This window comes from Hyaena hyaena, unplaced genomic scaffold, assembly GCF_003009895.1.
Source record: "Hyaena hyaena isolate Hyena2069 unplaced genomic scaffold, ASM300989v1 scaffold_80, whole genome shotgun sequence".
Taxonomy (NCBI): domain Eukaryota; kingdom Metazoa; phylum Chordata; class Mammalia; order Carnivora; family Hyaenidae; genus Hyaena; species Hyaena hyaena.
Window position 1 is genome coordinate 3,932,385 of NW_024080712.1, and position 22,630 is coordinate 3,955,014.

The following is a 22,630-nucleotide window of genomic DNA, read 5'->3' on the forward strand; positions in this document are numbered from 1 at the left end:
TCCGTGGAAATCAAGAATCATTAGGCATAGTACTATCTTCTACCAAAATTGAACACCATTGGTGGATTCCATTCAGGGAACGTTTGTTGAGCCCTTGTAGGTCTTTGTGATCGGCCCGAGGAGCGGGACTACAAAGATGAATTAAATGCGGACGCTCCTAAAAGTTAATAATCTGGCAAAAGACAGAGGTGAATAATCAAAGACAGGCGTAGGACGCCGTAGACCACAGGGACAGAATCTCCAATTAATGGTGGCTTACAGGATGAAGATATTTAATTATCTCCTAAGATCTAACGTCTGAAGGAAGGCGGTTCTAGGGTAGGTTTGGTAGCTGGGCCATGTGGTTCACACCACCTTCTTCCCACACTTTAGCTCTGCCGTCCTCATCATGTTGGCGTTTTGTCCTTAGGCTTGTGGTATCATGGTTGCCATGTGATGGTCTCGTTCCAAGGATCATATTCTCAAATGACAGAGTTCACAAGTAGTAAGCAAGGCAAGGGCAGTCAAGGGCTGTGCCCCACTCCCCTGCCATTCATCAAAACAAGTCACACGGCTACACCAAGATGCGAGGCTGGGGTGCTGGAAATCCACACTGTCTGGACAGCCACTTTCCGTCGTCAGCCCCATCCCTATGATCCCTATGGAAAGGAAGGGTTAAAAACTCTGTGAGGCCATTGGACCTCTTTGCCACACGATACAGAAAGTGCTCATAATGCGGTTAAGTACAGATGCACGTGGAGTACAGAGACAGTTCATTCTGCCTGGAAAAATGATGGGAGGTTTTGTAGAGGACCTGACATTTCAGCTGAGTCACCAGGTGGATGAGGGGAAGAAATCCAAACAGGAAACCCGGTGCATAGAGACGGAGCGGCATGAGACAGCTTGTCGGAGGTATTGTGCTCTTGGTATTTTCTTGCCCTCTTTACCCCATCTTTTTGGTCAAACCCTTATCTAGCAAGTTATTTAACTCCTCAGAGTCCTCGAGTCCTCATCTGTAAAAAGGAGGCAGTTGGATTCTGCAGCTATGGAAAGGTCTGCAAGGTTTTCTCGCTCATCCTGTCTCTCCATTACAGAGGTTCAAGTAGACATTTCGTATACAGCTGACACAGGAATTCTGTAATCTTCTGTCCTCTATAGAAGCACATTCCAAAAGAGAGGCAATGTGGCATCATAAGCAGAGCATGACACTGGGAATCCTGGACCTGAATGTGAAGCCTTACTTTGTCATTCACTTGCTCTGGCTCCTCGAGAAGACGCTTAAGCTCTCTCCAGCTCACTTTCCTCATCTGGAAAAGGGAGGTTATGGCCTTTATCCGCACGGCTCTTTGGAAGACAGTGATAATTGTCATTAATGCAGCACAGTGCTAGATACTTACTAGGCTCTCAGTAACTATCAAATGAAGAGATAAACGTGGCCGATACACAAAGGTTTAAAGGTTCAATGAGGCATTACTTTGCATGTGTATTTGTGTGTGTGGGCGTGCGTTAAATGGACAAGGACTTTTGAAGTCACTAATCCCCGGTGTGGGCAGTGTGGCTGCCACAGGGACTTTCAGGTAGTGCTGATGAGACTGTGAATGGATAATGACATTTCTGGGGGACAGCGTGGCCATTAGAATGTGTCTTTTAGAAATGTTCAGGCCCTTTGACCCAGCAATTCAAAGTCTGAGAATTTATGCTGGGTGGATAATTAATGATGTGAACATGGGTGTAATTAGTATAAAGTTATTCATCATGATGGTATTGGAATAAAAGGCTTGGAATCAGCACAAATAACCAAGAGTAGACAATTCATTAAGTGAATTAAGCTTGACTCATATATTTTAATATTACCCAGATATTATTAATCCTGTTTGGGGAGGATATTTGATGATGTAGGGGAAATGGTCATGACAGAATACGTATTTGGAAAAAGCAGCCTACAAAACAGTATGTACAATCTGGTCCCAGTTTTGTAAAAGTAAATAACTATCATGCTTAGAGAAGTCACTGGAAGGTAAAACACCAAAATGTGAAAATGATTATCTCTGGGTACTGGAAACACAAGGGGTTTTTACTTTCTTCGGTGCTGCTCTAAATTCTACACATCGCCTTGCATTGCACATGTAACAATATGGAAAAACGCTTCCAAAATTAAGAGGAAATATCAGTTTAGAAAAATTACCAAAAAAATGAGGATGCATCAGCTGCAGTCAACTGTGTAAGAATACTCCTACATCCCCAAAGAAAAAGAAGATTGGAAGGAAAGATGTCCAAATCTATTCATTGATTTTCTCCAGTTGGTGGAATGATGGATCATTGCCCTTTTCTTCTTTATGCTAGTTTGTGTTTTCCACCTTTTCCAGGTTTGGCATATGTTGTTTTTATGAGCAGAAAAAGAAAGCTACCACCGCATAAAGCCCAGGCTTCTCTGGCCCCACAGCTGCGAATTCATTCAGCCGATGTGGAGACCTGGTACCCATGGTGACCATCTCTGCCTCCCGAGTACACCCAAGTGCCATGTTCCAAAAGGCAGAGGGGCGAAGCCAGGGGTGCTGTTGGTGGGGCAGATGAGTAAATTTTGCAGGTGTCAGAAATTACAATAGAACCTGTCCTCCACAACAGGGCAAGCCTGCTTTTTAAAAACGTGTGCGTGCTGATCCAATAGGTGCCTCTGGCTGGATGCATAGAGCTCTCTGGTGGCCGAGAGGTGTCAGCGCAGCAATGTTTGTACTTCAGAACCAAATCCAAGTTCTCTTAGCCAAACCAGAATGTTCAGGAACTGCCGCATACTTGCAGATGAAAGTCCAGGACCTCATAACAGGTAGGAAAACGTCAGCCAGCACCATTCCCATAGTATCTCTAACAGAGAAGGAATCCTCTGTATCTACCAGCTAGAGGGGGTACCGGCTCCGCCTTCATGTCCATGTCAAAGGCGCTCAGTCCTGCTTGGTTTTGTAATAACTGTGTATTAAAATGCACGCCGTCACAACTCATGTGTGAGCCTTGGTCACACTGCTTGTCTCACAAGCTCATACTGTGGGAAACTATCCTTGTGGGTTGTTTTCCAAGCAGGTCTGGTCTTCATGGCATCATAGAAGGTTAGAGCTGGAAGGAGCCTTAGAAATAAAGAAACTGAGTTCCAATAAAGCCAAGTGGCTTAAAGAGATGATTCATTACCGGCTGATCCAAGAATGGAACCTGTTCCCACCTGGAGAATTTCTTCCAGCAGCCTCCCCTGTTTCCCTCAGGCTGCCTTCATCTCTTGGGTGGCTGACTTGAAACCAACACTGAAGCTTCAGATTCTCACTGTTCCTGGGTAGTCTTGTGTTTCTCTTTGTTTGCATCACACTGTGACTCTGTGCATCTTGAGGTGGGGTGGTCAGCCTGTGTGTCTAAGTAACTAACACTATGGTCGTTAGTCTGTATGTAACTGTCACTGTATTCCTATTGTATCTCTGTCATTTGATTTGGGTATATTCCATACCCTCTACTGTATTATAAATTCCTTGAAGCTCATCTTGTGTGTCTTTTGTATTCCAACATAATACTCTATAGAGGTGTTGGGACCATTGACACAATTCATGTTACCTTCTTTGTAAGGCATGAATGAAAATAATGTCTGAATCATTTGGATCCTTAGACTCAGGACTTTTGTTTATAGGATATTGTTCTATATTTAACTTCTGTATTGGCACTGGCTTTTAGAGAGGCCTGAAGATTAGTGGGAATTTACCCCCTGGGCATTCTAGAATGTTCCATCGAGAGGTAATTAAGGGGAAGAAAAGGAACAACTTGTACTCCCCAGTTGGCGAGCCATTTATTTGGTTATATATTTATTTCTGCTGGATTAAAAGTGCTTTCAGTTTTATTGCACTCTAACATCGTCTCAACATCACCATAGTGATGGCACCTTAGAACTTTGAGGCACAATTGGAAATCTGAGGATAAGCTCTGAAGTGCTCTCTGCAGTCAGTTTGAATATTCTGTCATTTTATTCGTTTTGACAATCAGTTTTTAAGGAAAGAGAGAAACGTCTGACTTCATGCTCAGGTCATATCTCACAGTTCATGGGTTCAAGTCCTGCATCGGGCTCCGTGCTGACCACTTGGAGTCTGGAGCCTGCTTCAGATTCTGTGTCTCCCTTTCTCTCTCTGCCCTTCCCCGCTCATACTCTGTCTGTCTGTCTCTCTTTCAAAAATCAATAAACATTAAAAAATTTTTTAAGTGGGCATTGGGAGGTACTGTTACAGTGTCTAGTGCTAGGAAAAGAAATAAAGACCAGCGTGGTGAGGGGTTTTGGGACCAGAGCCATAAGGTTTGATTTTTGGCATTGCCAAGCTAGTAGGAAGAAAATGGATGGGGGTGTAAATGGGTCAGATGGGCCTTAGATGATTGTCGAGTATGTGTGAGGAATGTGTAGAGTTCCATTGTAACGTTCTATCTACTTTAGGGGTTATTTAGAAATGCTCCATTAGAACCTTAGTTCCTCTCTCCAAAAAATAAATAAACAAACAAACAAATAAGGAAATTCTTAAACTTGGCCAAGGTTATTAAACAAATAAATGGAAAAGAAAAACAACATGGTTAATACAAGACTATACTTATTAAAACACAAAGGTTATAATGAGCACAGACTTTGAAGTAGGACATGGGTTTAAATCACATCTCTTCCTCTGTTTGTAACCCTGGGCGTCTTTGACCTTCTGTCTCCTCAGCTATGAAAGAAGGATGTAAGACTCACCTTCCAGAGTTGTTGGGGCCATGAGAAATTAATATGTGTCAAGCACCTAGAACTCTCTCTGCCCTTGGTAGACATTTCCTCAAAGTAGTTCCTGCTTTTTTATATTATTAATTTATTATTATTTATCACTAATATCCTAAGTGAGTTAATAATCCCAGTGAATCCCAGTAGGCTCACTGGGAAGGAGCGTGCTTGGGAACAGCCATTCCTTTGGTCTTCAGGCAAACAGGAGCTCCCAGGTCGCATGAGGAGGACCGGCCCAGAAGTCTCATTGTTTTGGTACTTGATTTGGGAGCCTTTTCCAGGAGCAGCAGCAGCAGCAACTTAATGGGGGAGAACGTCCCATCAAATCCCAAGGGATACCTAGTTTCATTGGGCGTGAGAGTTCAAGGATCCTTTACACAGGAAGGATTTCTAAAACAAATGACTCCTCAGTGTAGAACTCACCCCCAGACCTGCTTCCTCCTCTGTCCCAATGCCCCTCAATTCCCAGTGAAAGTGGCCTGCAGCTTTCACCAGCAATTCAGTGAGCTTCTCCCATGGAGTCTAATTTACTTCTGTATCCCCAGTACATGGCTCCTCATGAGAACTGAGGGAATTTTTTTTCTTTTTTGGATGGATGGATGGATGGGAGGAAGGGTGGATAAGTGTGTGGGTGGGTGGATGGAAGGCTGGATGGAGAGATAAGTAAGTGGATGAGTGACTGGATGAGTGGTGGATGGATGAAAGGGTGGATAAGTAGATGAGTGGGTGGGTGGGTGGATGGATGATCGAAACTGACCCGAGGTAGGATGTCTCTGTGTTCCAACAGTTGAGTTTTATTTTTTAGTCTTTTTAAATATCTTGTTTGCTTTTTAAGAAAATTCCCACTAATAACCTACCGTATACCAACTAGTCTACCACTGAGCACCTGTTGTATACCAATGAGCATATAGTTTTTGTATCGTTTAATCCTCACAACACTCTGAGGTAGGCTTTATTAATATCATTTTACAGATGGAGAAATCCATGATCAGAAAGATTGAAGAACTTGCCCAAGTTCACGTGCCATTTATATCCCAAATTTCTTTCCTGTGTGTCATGCAATGCAGGCATACCTATCACACAAACCATTCATACCAGTATAGAACTGAGGAAGAGAGTCTCTAACCCAATACATTTCTGAGAGGCCAGGCAGGGGTCACTATTCGGAAGAAAATCTGATGGCAAAAGGGAGTTTTCACTTGGATATGCATTGGAGGGCGGCGGATGAGGGGAGGGCATGGATCAATGGAGGAAAGAAGTAGCAGGCATTCTTGCCCCCCAGGCTGCTCTGCCAAGTGGAACTCAGTCACAAGTAAGAAGGAGTGAGACGGATTGTTCTGTCTTGGAGCATCCCTGGGATCAGTCCACGCCCCCTGCTCACAGGGCAACCTCCGCTGAAAAGTTCTCAGGCAGCCTGGAGACCGTGAAGGGGGACCAAATGTTTTGCCCTGTCCCACTGTCTTTGTTTAGGTTCAGAAGAAGAACAGGAGCAGACACTGAGACATCAATTCCTGTGCACATGCTTCACTGAAGGAGTGCTCTGAGGAAAAGGGGGGTCAGGGAACGGGACAGGCCAAGGGGAAAAGAAGTCTGTTTGCGGTCTTAGCCAGACACTTGCCTCAGCACCAGAGTTGATCCTGCCTTGAAGCGAGGGGACGGCCCTTCTGTATCACCGAATCAGTCAGTCATTAGCTGTGGGCTGCCCCTGGAGAAGGGCTAGGTAACTCCCGCTGACCAAAGGCATCTCTCCAGACAAGGGATCACCTGTTGGGTGCTGTTAACAATGAATACTCAAAGCATCCGGGGGAGGCGATCCCCGCCCAGTTAAGAGGCTCTGGGTAGGACATCAACGGTATCCGCTGTACCCACCAAGCTCCCATATATGGTCTTGCTGGCGTGGCTTGTATGCACAATTTCCGCAGGGATTTTAACCACTGCCCTTCCCGTTCGGATGCAGACTGACTTGGTGGGTGGAGGTAGTCCAAATGAAAGTTCCTTCTTTGCTTCTGAAGGAGAGGGGATACCAAGCAGGGATCCCTCCCGTGAGCTTGCCAGTCTAGAGACTTTCTGCACTCATTCTTTGTTGGCCACCTACTGCTGGGGTCCCCCTCTGACTCCATCAAAACTTGACATTCTTGGTAAAGTGTAGCCTAAGGTTTTCACTTTAATGGAATTTATCATGCATAGTTCCCTTTGATGTAGGACAGCCAACATCATGACATCTAGATTATATTTTCCTTCCTCTGTCCCCAAGTTTTAGTTCTCCTCTTAGTTCCGATGTCCCCCACTCCTGCTAAACCCCCATCCAACACTTCCTTCTCCAGTCCTGTTAATACTTAACCTGGGGTCAAGGTTTCTTTGGGTGAAGAACAATGAAAAAGCAATCAAGCTGGCCTTGAGTGCTGAGGGAGTGAAAACTGGTTATGTGTCTAATTTGAGACATTCCTAAGAGTAGGCTTTTCTTTATGGTCAAGATTGAAAGAAACTAACGGATGTGGGCTTTTTTTTTCCCTTGCCTTACACATTAAGGATTAGTCATAGGATCATGTTGAAATTATTCGATCGAGAAATAAGTGATTAACATTTAACTTTCTTAATGGGCAATTACTCAACAGCTATGCCAGTGGGTAAATATTTACTCATCATCTATTCCAAGGAGTGAATGTTAACTTGAGTCAAACAGTTACTTGTGTTAGTCCTTTAATAATGGCAAAGTGAATTTTGTGTAGCTCTAAGAGCTCCAATTTCCTGCCAAGTAAGAACTGACTGAAGGATGTTCAGAGCTCTGAGCCGGGTTTAAATTACAGATAATTTACTCACCTGCTCCCCCACTCAAAAAAAAACAAAACAAAAACAAAACCAAAACCAAAACCCAACAACAAAAAACACTGGCGATTTGTTATACTCCTTGCTATTCATTGAAATCTGGCAGCCCCAAGTCTCAGAAAGTCAAATATAATAAATCAACTCAGTTTCTAAGTCCGTAGGTCTGTCAGCCTCTGTTTACCACAAAGCTGCCTGTTTCTTGTCATTAGGGATGCAAGTCAGGGCACAGGCAGACCGAAGATGCTGAACGGCTTGTTCTTTGTAATGTGCTTGTAATTTTTGTGCCTGAGAATGGGAAGGATGGCTTGGGAGAACTTGTCCAGCATGGACGGAGTTGGCAGCTTCCAATCTCTTTGCTTGTTTGTCTCCACTGCGGCCAGCGGGACTAATTCAGATACCCTGAGCATGCCCCAGGGGCACACCGAGCATATGGCCTGAAGCCTCAGTTAAGAGAATAATGGGTACCGTCTCTGAGTTCCAGCTCACTTCCAACCAGGACATTTTAATCAACAGGCAGGAAGCCAATTTAAAAGTTGAAACATGAACCAAGGTTAGAGGTTGAGGGTCACAGAACGGGACTTTGATGCGAATACGTCAGGTGTGGCCTACATGCAGACAGGTCGGAGATGTTTCCACGGGGAACCAGTGAGAGAGAGGGGGGAGGAGGGCGGGCGGCCTGGCATGCCGAGGCTTGTAGAAAGAAGTTCGAGAGGCTGGAACTTGGCGTGTACGTCAGGGCAGGCTAACCGCTGTAGCAACCGCCCCAAGTCCGAGGCCTTCACGCACATTTACTTCTTGCTCGTGTCACATTCCAAGAGGAGGGGACCCGTGTTCGAGCAGGCATTCAGAGTCACCACCTCCTTCCAGTTTCTGGCTTCACTGTCCCTCGGGACCTTTGGGTTCACGGCCGCCTGAGCTACTACATCCATCCGGCAGGCGAGGCCCAAAACAAAACAAAAAAATAGAGCATGGAGAACAGTAAGGCCAGGTTTACGGGCACCTCCGCCTTCCGGCCGGAGCTGCCACGTGACCCCCCAAGCACGCAAAGGAGGCTGGGCAATCTGTGTGCCCAAGACGTGGAAGGAAACGGCTTGGCGTGGAAGAAGGCGGCCGGCCCCCCGCGGCGCCGAGCCCGTGAGAGCCTTTGTCCACCCTTCTTCCGCGAGCACTTGGGAACGAGCGAGAGCAGGAGCAAAAAAGACGACAGGCGAGAAGCGAGTTAAAAGTCCCTGCGGCTACGCCAGGGGGTGGCCGCGTTAGGTTCACTCATCGTGGGAGATAAAAATGGTTCTCGTTTGGGTTTGTTTTGTTCAGGCCCAGGCTTTAGAGGGTGAGTTCAACTCGCTAGAGCAAAGGACTGGATGAGAGGGAAGTGTGCTTTGATTGAGGCCCCAGCTGCTCAGAAAGGCACCTGGGACGGGAGCGGGTCGCGCCCCACTGCGGGCACCCGATTGTGGGGACCCTGGAGGAGGCCTGTAAAAGGAGGCTCCTCGTTTGCCAGGGATGTTCAGGGAGGAACAGGGCCGGCGGGGAGAGGGTGCCGCGGTGTGTGCCGGCTCGATTCTGGAAGGGTCGGACACTCCGGCTCCCGCTCTGTGGCTTTTCTTCTCTCGCCTTTGAGCGCAGGCCTGTCTGGGTCGGCGGGGTTTGGAGGGGACCCGTGATGGAAGGGAAGGTTCTGGAAGGAGCGGGAGGGAAAGCAAGGGCCCGGGGCCTACCCCAACCGGCAGGTAGCGTGGGGGCCTCGGGCCTGGCGGGGCGCCTGGTGCGGCTCCTGACTGAATCGCGCTCTCCTCCCCGGCAATTCCCACAGGCCCTCTGGGCGGACTCTTTTGTGGCCGTTTCTGACAGTCCCAAATGTGGCTCATTGTCAAGCCCCTGGACCGGTGCCCGGGAGCCTGTTGGAAGTCCAGACTCCCAGTCAAGAATTAAATGGCCACACGCCAAGATAATATTTTCCCTTATAATCAAGAACTCTGCCTAGGAAGTAAGTTCACTCCTTTCTTATTTTCCTAACTGTTCTTCAATCTCCTTTTAGAGTAGCCGTTATTAAAAGATAATTTTTAAGTGCATCCCCACACACAAAAAGTGGCTTCATCTAGTTAGCAAACACTTATATGGCACTTACTCTGGGCCTTACCCTCTTCTAAGTATTGTACAAAGATGAACTATTCGATCTGCACAACAGCCCGTGACACAGGTACTCTCATTGTCTCCACTTTACAGATGAGGACGTAGAGGTAAAAAAAAAAAAAAAAGGTTTGACGGCTTACCTGGGGTCAGGCAGTTGAGAGGCGGTGCCCGTGGGATTTGAACCAAGTCGGTCTAGTTTCAAAATCTGTGTCGGGAACTCCCCTAGGCTGGCTTGTTCTACATTCTTTCCCCAGTGAAATCGTCCATTGCTTTTGTTAAATGGTGTCACATACATCCGTACAGAAAAATGCACCACTCCTGAGTACACAGCTCACTGAATTTTCACAGACTGAACAGCCACGTGCCCAGAACCCTGCCCCAAGCAGAATATCACTTCTACCCCCACCTTTCACCCTTATGCTGACTTTTATTGGCATGGATTAGTTTGAGCTGTTGACAGGTAGAATCATACAGTGTGCTTTCTTTTGTGTGTTCCTTCTTTCCCTCTGCATTACCTTTGTTGCTGCGTATACTTTAAATTTATTTTTTTTCACCGCTGTGTAGTAGTTCAGTTTGGGACCATATCACAATCGATTTATCCTTTTTTTTTTTTTTTTAATTGATGGGCAGTTTGGGATGATATGAATAGTGCTGCTATGTATGCGTCTTTTGGTGAACTCACGGACCTGTTTCTGCTGGGTATATACTCAGAAGTGCAAACCCATGGCAAATACAAATACGTAGCTTTAGTGGGTCCCACCAAGCAGTTTTACAAAGCAAGCGTACCAGCTTACAGTCCCATCAGCATTGTGGGGACTTGCTGGTGCTCCTCAATCTTGCCAACACTTGGAGTTTTCTTTTTATTTTAAGGCATTCTGGTGGGTGGCGTGTATCACATTTTTTTAAATAGCCTATTGTGCGGACAGCTCTGAGCCTGCTTCAGATTCTGTTTCTCCCTCTCTCTCTGCCCCTCCCTGGCATGCTCGCTCTTTCTCTCCCCCCCCCCAAAACAAACATTTAAAAAAAATAGCCTATATTTAGAAGGGTTTTAGACTGACAGAGAAATTGAGATGATAGTGCAGAGAGCCCCATGCTCCCGCCACCTGCTTTCCCCTACTAGTGACACTTGACATTAGCGTGGTAGCTTATTGTACTTACTGAAGCAGTACTGATAGATTTTCACTCATGTATCGCTCCTCAAACAGCCAGCATACTGAGGAAATGAATGACAGTGTCAGCATCTTCTCCCCATGTCACATGGAAGACTGTTGGGGAACAGCTTCACAGTCAGTTTATTCAGATGGACCAGGGTGATGACTCCAGGGCAGGCCTTTGCTTAACAACGTCAAACCCACCAGATGATGTGGGGACATTGTGACCTGGTGTAAACCTTTGCGATCATCATTCTCGATCAGGGGTTCTCCAGATGTGGCCCAAAGCAGCACGCGGGGCTCCTATTAAAATGCCAGTTCTTGGGCCCCACCCCACACTAAGAAAACCTCTGGGGATGGAGGCTAAGAATGTGCCTTTTGGGCAAGAGACTTCAGGTGGTTCTAATGCGCCTTAAGTAACCTCGTCTAGACATAGAAAAGCAACCCAGTAAATAGTGCCTAGAATATTTTAACCCCAGGAGGCATTCTTTTTCGAGGCTGAACATCTAGCATTGATACTCCCTCAGTTCACTCTGTCCATTTTTTTAAAAATAGTTTATTGTCAAGTTGGTTTCCATATAACAGCCAGTGTTCATCCCCACAGGTGCCCTCCTCCACTGTCCTTACTTTACTACAATAAAAGCTCATGGGCCGGGGCACCTGGGTGGCTCAGTCAGTTAAGTGTCTGACTTCGGCTCAGGTCACGATCTCACCATTCGTGAGCTCGAGCCCACGTCGGGCTCTGTGCTGACAGCTCAGAGCCTGGAGCCTGCTTCAGATTCTGTGTCTCCCTCTCTCTCTGCGCCCCCCTCCCCAAATAAATATTAAAAAAAAAAAAAAGCTCATGGGCCAAAAGGCAGCCTGCTAATACCAGAGTCCTAGGAAGGATGACTTTTGAGTTAGGTTTCCCAAGACCTTGACTAAAAAAGATTGCACTGGAAAACATAAATGATGCGGCTGGTCCCCAGTGGGTAAGGAAGCTGAGACAGAGAATTAGGGCTCTTGGTCCCCTTGGAATCTCAAAAGGAACTTTAATGTCAAAGAGGGTGTGGAGGACAGCAGGAAGAGATCAGTGTGTAAAATATTCCAATGGCAAATTCCAGAAAAGCAGCAGTCAGAGCTAAATGGGACAGAGAGACAATACGCATTAATTTAAGACAACGTCGTCAATTTAGTGGCATGTTTATTGAAATAGCCCTTCATGTTCTAAAAAAAGCACTGGGGTACAGACCTTTGAATCCCTGCAGGAAACTACGAATTCCTGGGAGGGAACGGCAGCCCTAGTCCTGACTTTAATAACAAAAGGCAATTATTTTTAGTATTTTCCAGTAATCTCAGCTGTCTGGTATTGTCAGACTCTATTCATGGACCGCTGGAATTTAGCGAGTGAACTGAGTAAATGGGGAGGGGAGGAGGGAGGGCGGAAAGGAGGTAGGCATAGAAGAGGGAAAGAGACAGGAGAGAGAAAGGAGAACATGAGTGGGAGCTTACAAGCTTTTTCACTCTGGTATATTATCCGGCATGATGGGCCCCAAGGCAAAAGTGCCAGTCATGTAATAATAAATGTCAAGATCAAACCTCTAGGAACAAATATAAAGGGACTCTAAAACAAGCAATTTGTCAGACCGGTTTTGGGGTACAGGGAAGTGTAAAAGAACTAGAGAGAAAGTAGGGCAGTGATGGATTCTGGTGGAAACGCCTGGGAAGCCGTTGTGGGTGTTAGTGTTGTAACTAATTAAGAGGTGGTGAAACCATGGCCCTAGGTGGCATTAGAGGGGATGGCGGGGGGGGGGGGTCACTTTTTCATTTATTTAATTTTAATTAATGGAATTAATTTGTTAAAGCTGCTTGGAAAACCCAAGCTTGTAGACTCAGCAGATCTGATGGCTGAATAGCCTGGTGAGACAGAGAAATGGGCTCCTTGTCTCTTGCCAGTTAGGTCTGAAAAATCCTAGAGAAGCAGGAAAATCTGAATGAGCTTTTCAAGCAAGGTTGTCTGAGACGCCATAGAAACATCTTGTGAAGCTCTAGACCACGTTCTCCTTCCTCATCCAGTAATTGTGTAATGCTTAGGACAACTGCTCTTCTCCATCACCAAACCCATTTATCTTGTTACAAGGTGTGTACGCCTCCTCTGGTGAACATTTCTGTGCCCAGGGCCCTTCAGCACTTCTGTCCGGGGTTTACTCTTTACTGTGGGAGGGAACTGATAGTCATTTTCTGGCCTGTACTTGGCAAGACTGGGTGGTACCACCTCCTCGCCCATGACAGGCCAACCTCTGCCATCGTCTCTCCATTGGACAACTTCCCGCTTCTCACGGAGTGTCCTAAGTGGCCCAAATGAGAACTCATAGAAACATTTCAGCCTGGGAGGAACACAACTGCTTGTTTTTTAAGGGTTTGCTCTTAGCTGGTACTTCAGCTGACCTTACCCTCACATTCTGGGAAAAGAGCGACAAGCTGTAAGCTCTTTTTAGCACCGTGAGAGAGATCAGCTTCTTTTACATAAAAGGAAACTTAAACTCAGAGGCGTTAAGTCACTGTCTAAAGTCACAAAGCTTATTAAAAACAGCCCAAATCAAGTTTCCAACTGCTGTTATTTAACCTTGAGAGTTGCTTTCCATCAGTTCTCTTATAAAGTGGACTTTAACCTGCAAATGTGAGGTGTCCCTGAATGCCAGGAAGGAAACCGGGACCAACACCATAGTCCTCCTGGGAAGCTAAGGCTCTTGGCTCAGACAGCAAACACAATTCCTTTTTCTTAACAGTGCAAGCTGGGATATTCGCTCTTTCACTGTCTCCCTCTCCCCCCCTCTCCCCCCACTCCCTGTCTTTCCCCATATTTCCCCTCGTCTCTTTCTTCCTCTCTTCCCGTCTCTCTCTCTCTCTCTCTCTCTCACACACACACACACACACACACACACACACACACACACAAAATCCAACCTATGTGATTCTCAAGAGGTTCCTTGGTGCACTAAGGGATAATATGAGAAATCATTTGAAAGTCTTCCCAAGGAAGACATGCTGAATACTTGGAGTTGGTAGCACAGAGAAGGGATGGAGAGTCACAGTTTCCTTCCACACGGGCCTCTGGTCTTTGGTAGTGACTAAAGATGCCGGCTGTCAATCGTCAGAAAGAGAGTTAAGTAGGCTTCTGGGAAAGATGCCCTCAGATGCTCCCTGGAAGATGGCCCGATGCAACGCTAAGAAAGTAGGCTCTGGAAGGCGCCAGCAAGACACCACTAGAGCAAGGCAATGTATTAACTGCAGATTGGAGAGGAGATCTCCTGGTGAGGTAGCTGTGGCCTAGCGTGGCTGCTGGATGCCCCTGCTGCTTGCCCGAGCAAGTCAACTTTTACCTCGCTCTCTCTGAACAGTGTTTAGGGAAAGGAAAAAGTTCAAAGACAGAGGAAAATCCTTTACACTTCTTTAAGTGGGGTCTCTTCTGTGGGGGGGGTCCCTTCGAACATAAGGCTACTTGGCAATGACCCAGTTATTGTTAACATGATAAACTGATCAGACTCCTCTCCATTCCTCCACACATTCATGAACACACACTTGCACGTCTTTTCTGAGGAATTTAACAACAGTGATTTCAGGCTTGGGGGTTTAAATCAAGATAAACTACTTTCCTTCTTTCCGAAGAGCAGGATTTGAGAAATATGTCGGCCGAGTGCCAGAACAGTGTCAGACAAAACATGCTGGCTTCATTCGGGGACATTGAATTGATACTTGTAACCATTTCAAACTTCTCTCGAAGATATTTCAGAGCTCAGAAAATAGAACAAAAGGAATTTGAATTCTTTTTTTCTCTTTCCAGGGTCCACAGCTTCTCACGAATGCCTGCCAAACCAAGTATATAGTCAGACATTTATTCAGTCATTCACATTGCCATTATTAATGGTTCAAGTGAAGAGCATAATAAAATATAGTTCTAGATGCTAGAAGATGTTTCTGTGGCTTCACACCGTGGCTCAACAGCCATCCTAATGGTCCTGCTCCAATGGCCAAGTCATTAAGCCAAGTCATTAAGCCTCTTTAGTCTTCCCTCGGATTGACACCCCACAGCTAGAGTGGCAGCAAGAGAGGGGCACAGAGCTTAATGAGCTACTGGAACTTTCTTTGCCCAAGCCCCTGGGTAGGACTCATGGCCCAAGAGGAAAAGAAATCGGCTTGGTTTCAGTGACCTCTCATTGAAGACTGTAGACTCTTTAAGGGCCCTGAATTTGTCTCTTCAAGGACATATTATCATCACCCCACGTCATTCTACTCTGGGATCTTAAGAACATTGCTTCAGCAATATTTGTGTCCTGTTAATGAAGTATTGTTTTTTTTTTTTTAAATTTATTATTATTTTTTTTTTTTACAAATAGTTTATTGTCAAATTAGTTTCTACATAACACTCAGTGCTCATCCCCAAAGTGCCCTCCTCCATGCCCATCCCTCCTCCCCCCCACATCCATCAGTCCTCAGTTTTTGTCAGCATTCAAGAGTCTCTCATGGTTTGCCTCTCTCCCTTTCCCCCACCATTTCCGCCCTTCTTCTCCCCCTTGTTCCTCCGTCAAGTTCCTCCTAATCCTCCTATACGTGCAAACATATGATATTTGTCCCTCTCTGCCTGACTTACTTCGCTCAAATGAAGTATTGTTAATACTATTTTTAGCAATAGAGTTAAAAGCTATTAATCAAGGTAATCACAGTGTACAAATATGCGATTCTTATATCAAATGGTAGACAAGTTAAGGATGCAGTGGCACCGCTTTGGTAAAGTGCTTCCCAAACTATGTAGGTTCCTCAGGAAATAGTAGGTTACACATATGTATTTCTGTGGTCAAAAAGGTTTGAGAAAACTGGATGAGGTATATATAGGTACACATACGCGCACGTGCGCGTTTCTTTGCTGCAGAACCGATCAGAGCCTTTAATATCCTGAAATACATTGTGATTCTCTGCATGAAGTGTTTCCCAAATTCATCTGACTACAGAGCTCTATTAACACATGTGGGTCGTGGATTCCGTGAAACATATTTCAGGGCATGCTGTTTGAGAAAGCCAGTTTTCCATAAGGGTGATCCTTTATAGCACAGGCAGGCTGTGCCTCTAGTGATAAAGACTTTCAGGGGCTTCTCAGCGGGAGGAAGAGGGGAAGGAGTTGGGGAGAGAGGGTGATCAGGTATATGAATAAGCAAGCAAGGTCTTGAACTCCTCGAGGCCAGGAACTCCAGGAAGACTCCTTGAGATCACTCTCACCAGCATCTAGCAGCGGTGTTTGATACCTGATTGTTGAGCGAATGAATGGATTAATGCTTTCTCCAAGCTTGAGTTAAGCCAAACACTGGCTGATTCTGATTATCCTTTGCCTTAGGGTCATATGAGAATTTAAAATGCATCCTGAAGGTTTGGGACCCCTTATATTAGATAAATGACCAAATCAGGTGAAGACCTATTGGAACTGGCTCACCTTGGGTGTCCCAGAACTGTAGGCCCACCCCAATAAAATGCTCAAGAGTGATTTTGGTTGGGGCAGGAGGTGCTGGTACCTTCCCGTTTGACTTGAGAAAGATGAAAGCCTGTCTGGCTACACGCTGAGGTGGGCTTTGAGGGCAGCACAGGGGCTATTCTCTCTGCATCTATGCTGATACAACCGGGCACTGGTTCTTAGATGCACATCATGATACATCAGCATGTTCGTTGTGAGCTCAAGTTGTAAGCCTCAAGTACTTTTGTTATTAGTGACAGGCATTTGGGAACGATTTACTTTTAAATATCAATTAGGGAGGATTTAAGGCTACAGCTAACCTCACTCTCATCCCGTTTTGATATGCTTTCTTGAGTGAGAGAGAAAACAGCTTGCTTAGTGGGAACTGTGCATGCATGCACAGTCCGTTGTAGGTATCTGGTTCAGAGGTTAGGGAAGTGTCTCGTCCAAGCAAATGCCCAATCTGCAAATTAGGCAAAGAGCCTGTCTGAAGACCCTGAACTGCAGATCAGTGAGTAGTTTGGTTAACTTAGATTTCCTTCTCTTCCTTTGGGGTCCGTGATGTTTTCCCAGGAGTGTGACTCATGATGCTTGGTCACCATGGGTCAGCCATCCTGACATCTATAGTGTGGAAGGTCCTAAAGACCTGTTGGCCTTTCCCTCGCACACTGAGCCCTAACCCCAGTCCTAATCATTCGTTGCCAAGGAGGCGCCATTCCCCTTAGCGTTTGCAATGGCCATCTTTTGCCTTCAGGCCTGGGTTGGCATCTAACTTCTCTGCATTCCTTCCCGTCCCTACGTTCAGCTAGCAGGGCCCGGCAGGCCTGCTTCCGTGCAAGAGTTGGTCACTGTTGGTATGTGGGTAAAGGGTTAACATCACCCTTTCCCCTTTTCTGTGGAAGTCTGTCCTTGTGTTAACTTCCCAGCTCTGTTGCCCTGGAAACCTGGGCAAGGTGGAATGTCAGCTGTGTTACCAGGCAATATTGCTTATAGTAAAAATGACCCAATTGTTAAATTGCTTCTGGTGCAGCAGGGTTGTAAATGAGTCTAAATACCTGGCAGGAAGCCACAGCTTTGGGCTTCCCTGAATGTGGGACTCTGGGTACTGGCATGTCCCATACGGGGCCCCTGGAAACTGTAGTTGCTCACAAGAAATATCAGCTCTGTGGGGCAGGAGGCTTCTAAGCCAAGACGGGCCCTGTACTCTCTGATGTGCATTTCGTCTGTTTGCACCTGAGCTGCCACTTAGGGGGACCCTGGACAGCATGTGCACTCCTGTAAGGACCCCCCGTGGAGGAGGGATGCCCAAAGCTGCCCTAGTGGCCAGTGGTGGTTCCTAGCGAGTTTCCTTCAGAGTAGACTGACACCAATGGTGGCTTGTGGTAGTCTTGGGAGTCAAGGCCGGAGGCCCCCAGTGGACGTTAGAGTTGCGAGAGGGTGGGCGTGCTCCCCATGCTTTGTGGAACTGACATGACACATTGTCTAACTGTCCCGTTTCAGGACCCATGCTGGTCTGACCTTTCAAATCCCACTTTACAGAGAGTCCTTTCTCCATCATTGGAAGCCATTCAAAGCCCACTTCCATTAAAAACGATCCTGTCAATTTATCTTCCTTGAACAACAGTGACCAGCTAGAGGGGCCAAAAAGGATTTCCACTCTGAAGTTTTCTGGAACTTGTTTGTTTCCTATTTATGGGGTTGTTCATTCTGCTTTTAAATCCCTCGGATTCCTCACACTCCCAGAAGCCTCCTGACATCCATGCTTCAGATGGCTGGAGCAGATTTTCCGCGTTTCATTTCATTCAGCATATCCACTCTGCTGCTGTTTGTGAGCTCGCTGGCCATGGCTCATGCTGAGACTCCTCCTTTAGCAGGATGGACTTGGCAAGAAGAGTGCAATCGCTATTTATCGAGTGCTTCTCATGAGCCCAGAGCTGTTCCAAGTGCTTTGTATGTACTGACATGTAAACAGCCCTGTGAGGTAGGGACTACTATTTATTATTGTCGTCTTAAAGATGAGGCAGCTGAGGCACAGAGTGGGTTGAATGACTTCCCCAGGGCCACACAGTTCATAAGGGGCAGAGCCAGTGTTCACACCCTGAGAGCTGAGTTTTCAACCCCTGTGGCAGACCGCCCCTCTGACTCTCCTCCTGAAGACAGGATTTTGCCCAGCCTTGGCGAGTGGAGAGCTGACGCTGTTTGAGAGTGTCCCTGATGTGCGTGGTGGATCCAGAGAACAGCTTCCTACCAACCGAGCAAGAAGTGGAGGATGCTTTAGCATTCTGTCTGGTAGAAGAAAGTGGATACACCCCACCCCATTGGGACCATTCATCCACCAAGCACTTACTAACCACTGGCTCTTAAGCACTGTAGTGACTGTGAAGGATACAACATTGAACCACAGGGCCCCGATTCCCTGCCTGTGAGGAGTTTCCATTCTGGTGTATTCCCTGATCCATAAAAGCTCCTATCCACAGAAGCAAGGAAGAGGGGAATCAGGGATAGGAAAATAAATAGAAAAGCAGAGAAAGAGGAGGAAGGAGAAATGTTCCAGAATTTTCTGTTCCTCCCCCTGATAGGGAGTTTTCTGGTTGCCAGCATGACTCTCCCAATTCCTGACCCCCTGGGCCAAACAAAGTAAAATCACTGATAATACTGCCCAATAGAACTTTCTGTGATGATGGAAATGTTCTGTAACTGTGCTGTTCAGTAGGGTAGCACCTAGCTATAAGTGGCTATTGAGCACTTGAAATGTTGCTAATGTGAGTAAGGAACTGAATTTTAAATTGTATGTAATTTTAATTAAAATTTAAGTATAAGCAGCCACATGTAACAAGTGGCTTCTGTAGCGGACTATACAGCCCTAGAACTTTCCTACCCTATATGTGACATCAAGCACCCTCTTCCCCAGCCTAGTCAAGGTTACTCTGAGTTTCTAAATTTCACTAGGAAAGGTTTGAATCGGTGGCCAGAGCTGCAGCTTTCAAATGTGCCCTGTTGGATTAAAACCTAAATCCATGAACATGGGCCACAAAACCCCAAATTTAGTCTTTCTCTTCAGAGTTGAATTTCTTCCCAGTGCTACTTACTTTGAACACATTTCCAGGTAGCTAAGTAAAACAGGAGCTTCTTAAATCTCTTTTCTTTAAAAGGCAAGTAGGAGGTAAGAAAAAGGGCAGGAGGGGGGTAAAAGAAAGGTCGATATTGTAGCATCGTACCAGTCTTTGTTTCTAAATCTCAGCAGCCTTGAAAGAGAACATTAAGATATCTTTTACTCTCTGGCCTGGCTTCGCAGAGAGAGGGAGACACATGAAAGCCTGCTTTGTATGGCTGTACTGTGACTACAGAGACAATGAAGAGACTTTTTGGGGGGGATATAAGTTTGTGTGTGTGTGCGCGCGTGCGCTCGCACATGAGCGTGCACACGCGCTGGGGTTGAAGCCCTTGTTGCTACAAAGCAATCTCACAGTTAGGTACTGTTCACCTTTTTGGCTCCAGTCTTTGTAAAAATAATTATGATAGTAACTTTTTTTTTTTTTTTTTAACCTGCTGGCTATACTCAGGGCAATGTCTTGGATCCCGAAGGATTTAACAGTACCCAAAGCCTCAGGCCGTGGCTGAGCTAATGAGCTTGAAACTTGAGCAGCTTTTAAAGACTGGATCAGATATGGAACACCCTTCTCTAAAAGTCCTGGCCGTTGTGCTACGGGCAGGGTTGATGAGTTGGGATGCACTGGTTGGTTTCCATGCTGTACAGTCGTTAGATATTTTGACTTTCACCCCTGAATACTGTGGCTGTGGCAAGCCTGCAGGAAATGAACTTATTTCACTGAGAAAGCACTTAGCCATCCCTTTTGATTTATTTAGCAGCAAATTGACTCAGACAGTGAGGAAGACAAATATGCAAATACCTGATGGAAAAAGTTGAGCCAGTGCTAAGATGGAAGTGTTTTTAAAAAGCTGTGGGAGGCCAGAGGAGGACATCATTCTTTGACATGGGGGTACCAGGGAAATTTGAAGAAGAAAATGATATTTGATCTGGGTCTTGAAAGATGAGTAGAAGTTCACCAAGACACAGGGCATTCTAGGCAGAGGGTGCCGTAAAGCCACAAGGTGTGACATGCCACAGAGAGGAATGACAAGTGTCATGTGTTTGGATCACAGACTTTGGGCGGTGGTGGTCAAAATAAGTCCGGCAGGAGATGAAGTGGGAGATTTCTGTGGGTGTCATATTCTCAAGTGCTTTGAGTGCCGTTCCAGAAGTAGATTTAATTCTATAAGCAACAGGGAGTCAATCAAGTTTATTTTAGCATGTAACTGATAGTGGGGTTTGATTTGGAGGAAGATGACATTTATAGCCATGTGACAGAGTGATGGAAGGGGAGAAATGGACCACTCTCAGGGAAACCAGCAAGGTGGGAATAGTTATCATGAGAGTTAAGGGGACCATTGGCTTATGGCAGTAGCTGAGGCAATGGGAAGAAAGGAATGGATGGAGATGAGAGCCACCATGAGGTCGGATCTACAGCAGTTAGTTACCAAGTTTGGAAGACAGGGAGGAGACGAACTTGGTTCTGAAGATTCTAGCTCAGTGAACCTTCTTAACTAAGAGGCAGTAGCCTTGGGTGGAAATGGTGTGTGTGTGTGTGTGTGTGTGTGTGTGAGAGAGAGAGAGAGAGAGAGAGAGAGAGACAGACAGACAGACAGACAGCGCGAGCGCTGGGGAAGAGCAGAGAGAGAGAGGGATAAAGATAAAGAATCCGAAACAGGCTCTAGGCTCTGAGCTGTCAGCACAGAGCCCGATGTGGGGCTTGAACCCACAGACTGTGAGATCATGACCTTAGCTGAAGTCAGATGCTCAGCTGACCAAGCCACCCAGGCGCCCCAGGAGACTTTTAAGGTGCTTGTCCCAGAAGGCATATGAAGGCTTCTCTCTTTCAGTTCTTTCTGAGTTATTAATGATTTGTTACATTCACTTGACTTTCCTTATTTCTTTCACCATCAGATAATCCAAGTCCCGTGCTGACTGCAGAGTTTCTACCTAAGAAACCGCGGGGATACAAGGGGGCTCCCTCCACCTGTGGAAGGTGGATGGTACAGGAAGCACGTTGCTTTTAGCCCAATTGCTAAAAGACAAAACGGGTCTATAAAAGTGGGGCAGGGAAAAAAGAACAAATAAAAAATAAAACAAATCATTATAAGACTATTACCAAAACCCAATTCTTTACTCACAGCATGAGTGATGTCATCAGCTGCCCAGGACTAATTAACACACAATGAAACAAAGCAAGCATGATTAAGGAGCAGGTGTGGCTACCCACATTGTTCTCATTGAAAAGGATACTTAAATGAGTTTATAGAGGCAGAATTCTTATTTGTCCATTTCAGGTGGTTTTTGGTGGAAGTCTGAATGACATCTGGAGGGATTAACACCCCTCCAAGCCATCTTTTAGTGCCACCATGATAATGATAAAGGCTCATTCCAATATTAGGCTGAACAGTTTCTCCTCTAACATCCAGATTTATCAATTCGTGGCCACACTGCTTCTTGAAGATCCTGTTTCGACGACAGAGATGTAGCTACTGGAGCTTTGCTTGTTGCTACTGGGTTGGATTCCACATCTATTGAACTATTTCTTTCATGGATCATTCACAGGATGTAGCCAAAGTAATGTAACTTTGTCCCCCTTTATTAAGGCTTTTACCCTCCTTGCCTACGCAGAGATAACGCTTGCCTCTGGAAGGCTGTGAGAAGTCATTGTATGCCGTGAATTTAGATACCTTTGTGGGCCTGTGATCTGCAAACCCCACTCCGCAGAATCACATAGATCTGTAACCACTACTCATGTATGAACTTGGGTGACGTCTGCTAAAGATTACAGCAGATCTGCCCATTTAGAAACTTTTACTGGCTACTGTTTTGTTTCAGGATGGCTGGCGGAACCACAAATTGAGCTTAAGATGTATCTTGAAACCCTTTAGCCGTGCCCCACATTTGATCAGAATCAGTTAACTCCTTTGAAAGTTATCGTGAAACAAATCGGGGAGATAAAAGCAAAACGCTGAGTGGCTGAGGTGAAACAGACCCCTTGTTTTGGTTGGTTATTTGATCTCAAACCATATCCTGTCATTAGGCACATTGTCAGATTTAAGAACTAATTCCAGACTTCCATTTATATGGGGGAAGCCGGCAAACACAATAGAGGGGGAAATCCGCACAAATTTGTTGGATTCCTTCCCACCCTCCATTTTCCTCTTCCTTGTTCTAGAGGCACCTCTCCTGCATTTAGG

General features: G+C 45.9%; 1 protein-coding gene across 2 annotated transcripts in view; it reads left to right on the forward strand.

Annotated features, from left to right (window-relative positions):
- NHS (NHS actin remodeling regulator) overlaps positions 1-22,630 on the forward strand; it is a 345,744-nt gene that overhangs the window by 197,595 nt on the left and 125,519 nt on the right. The gene's annotated exons all lie outside the window — the stretch shown is intronic.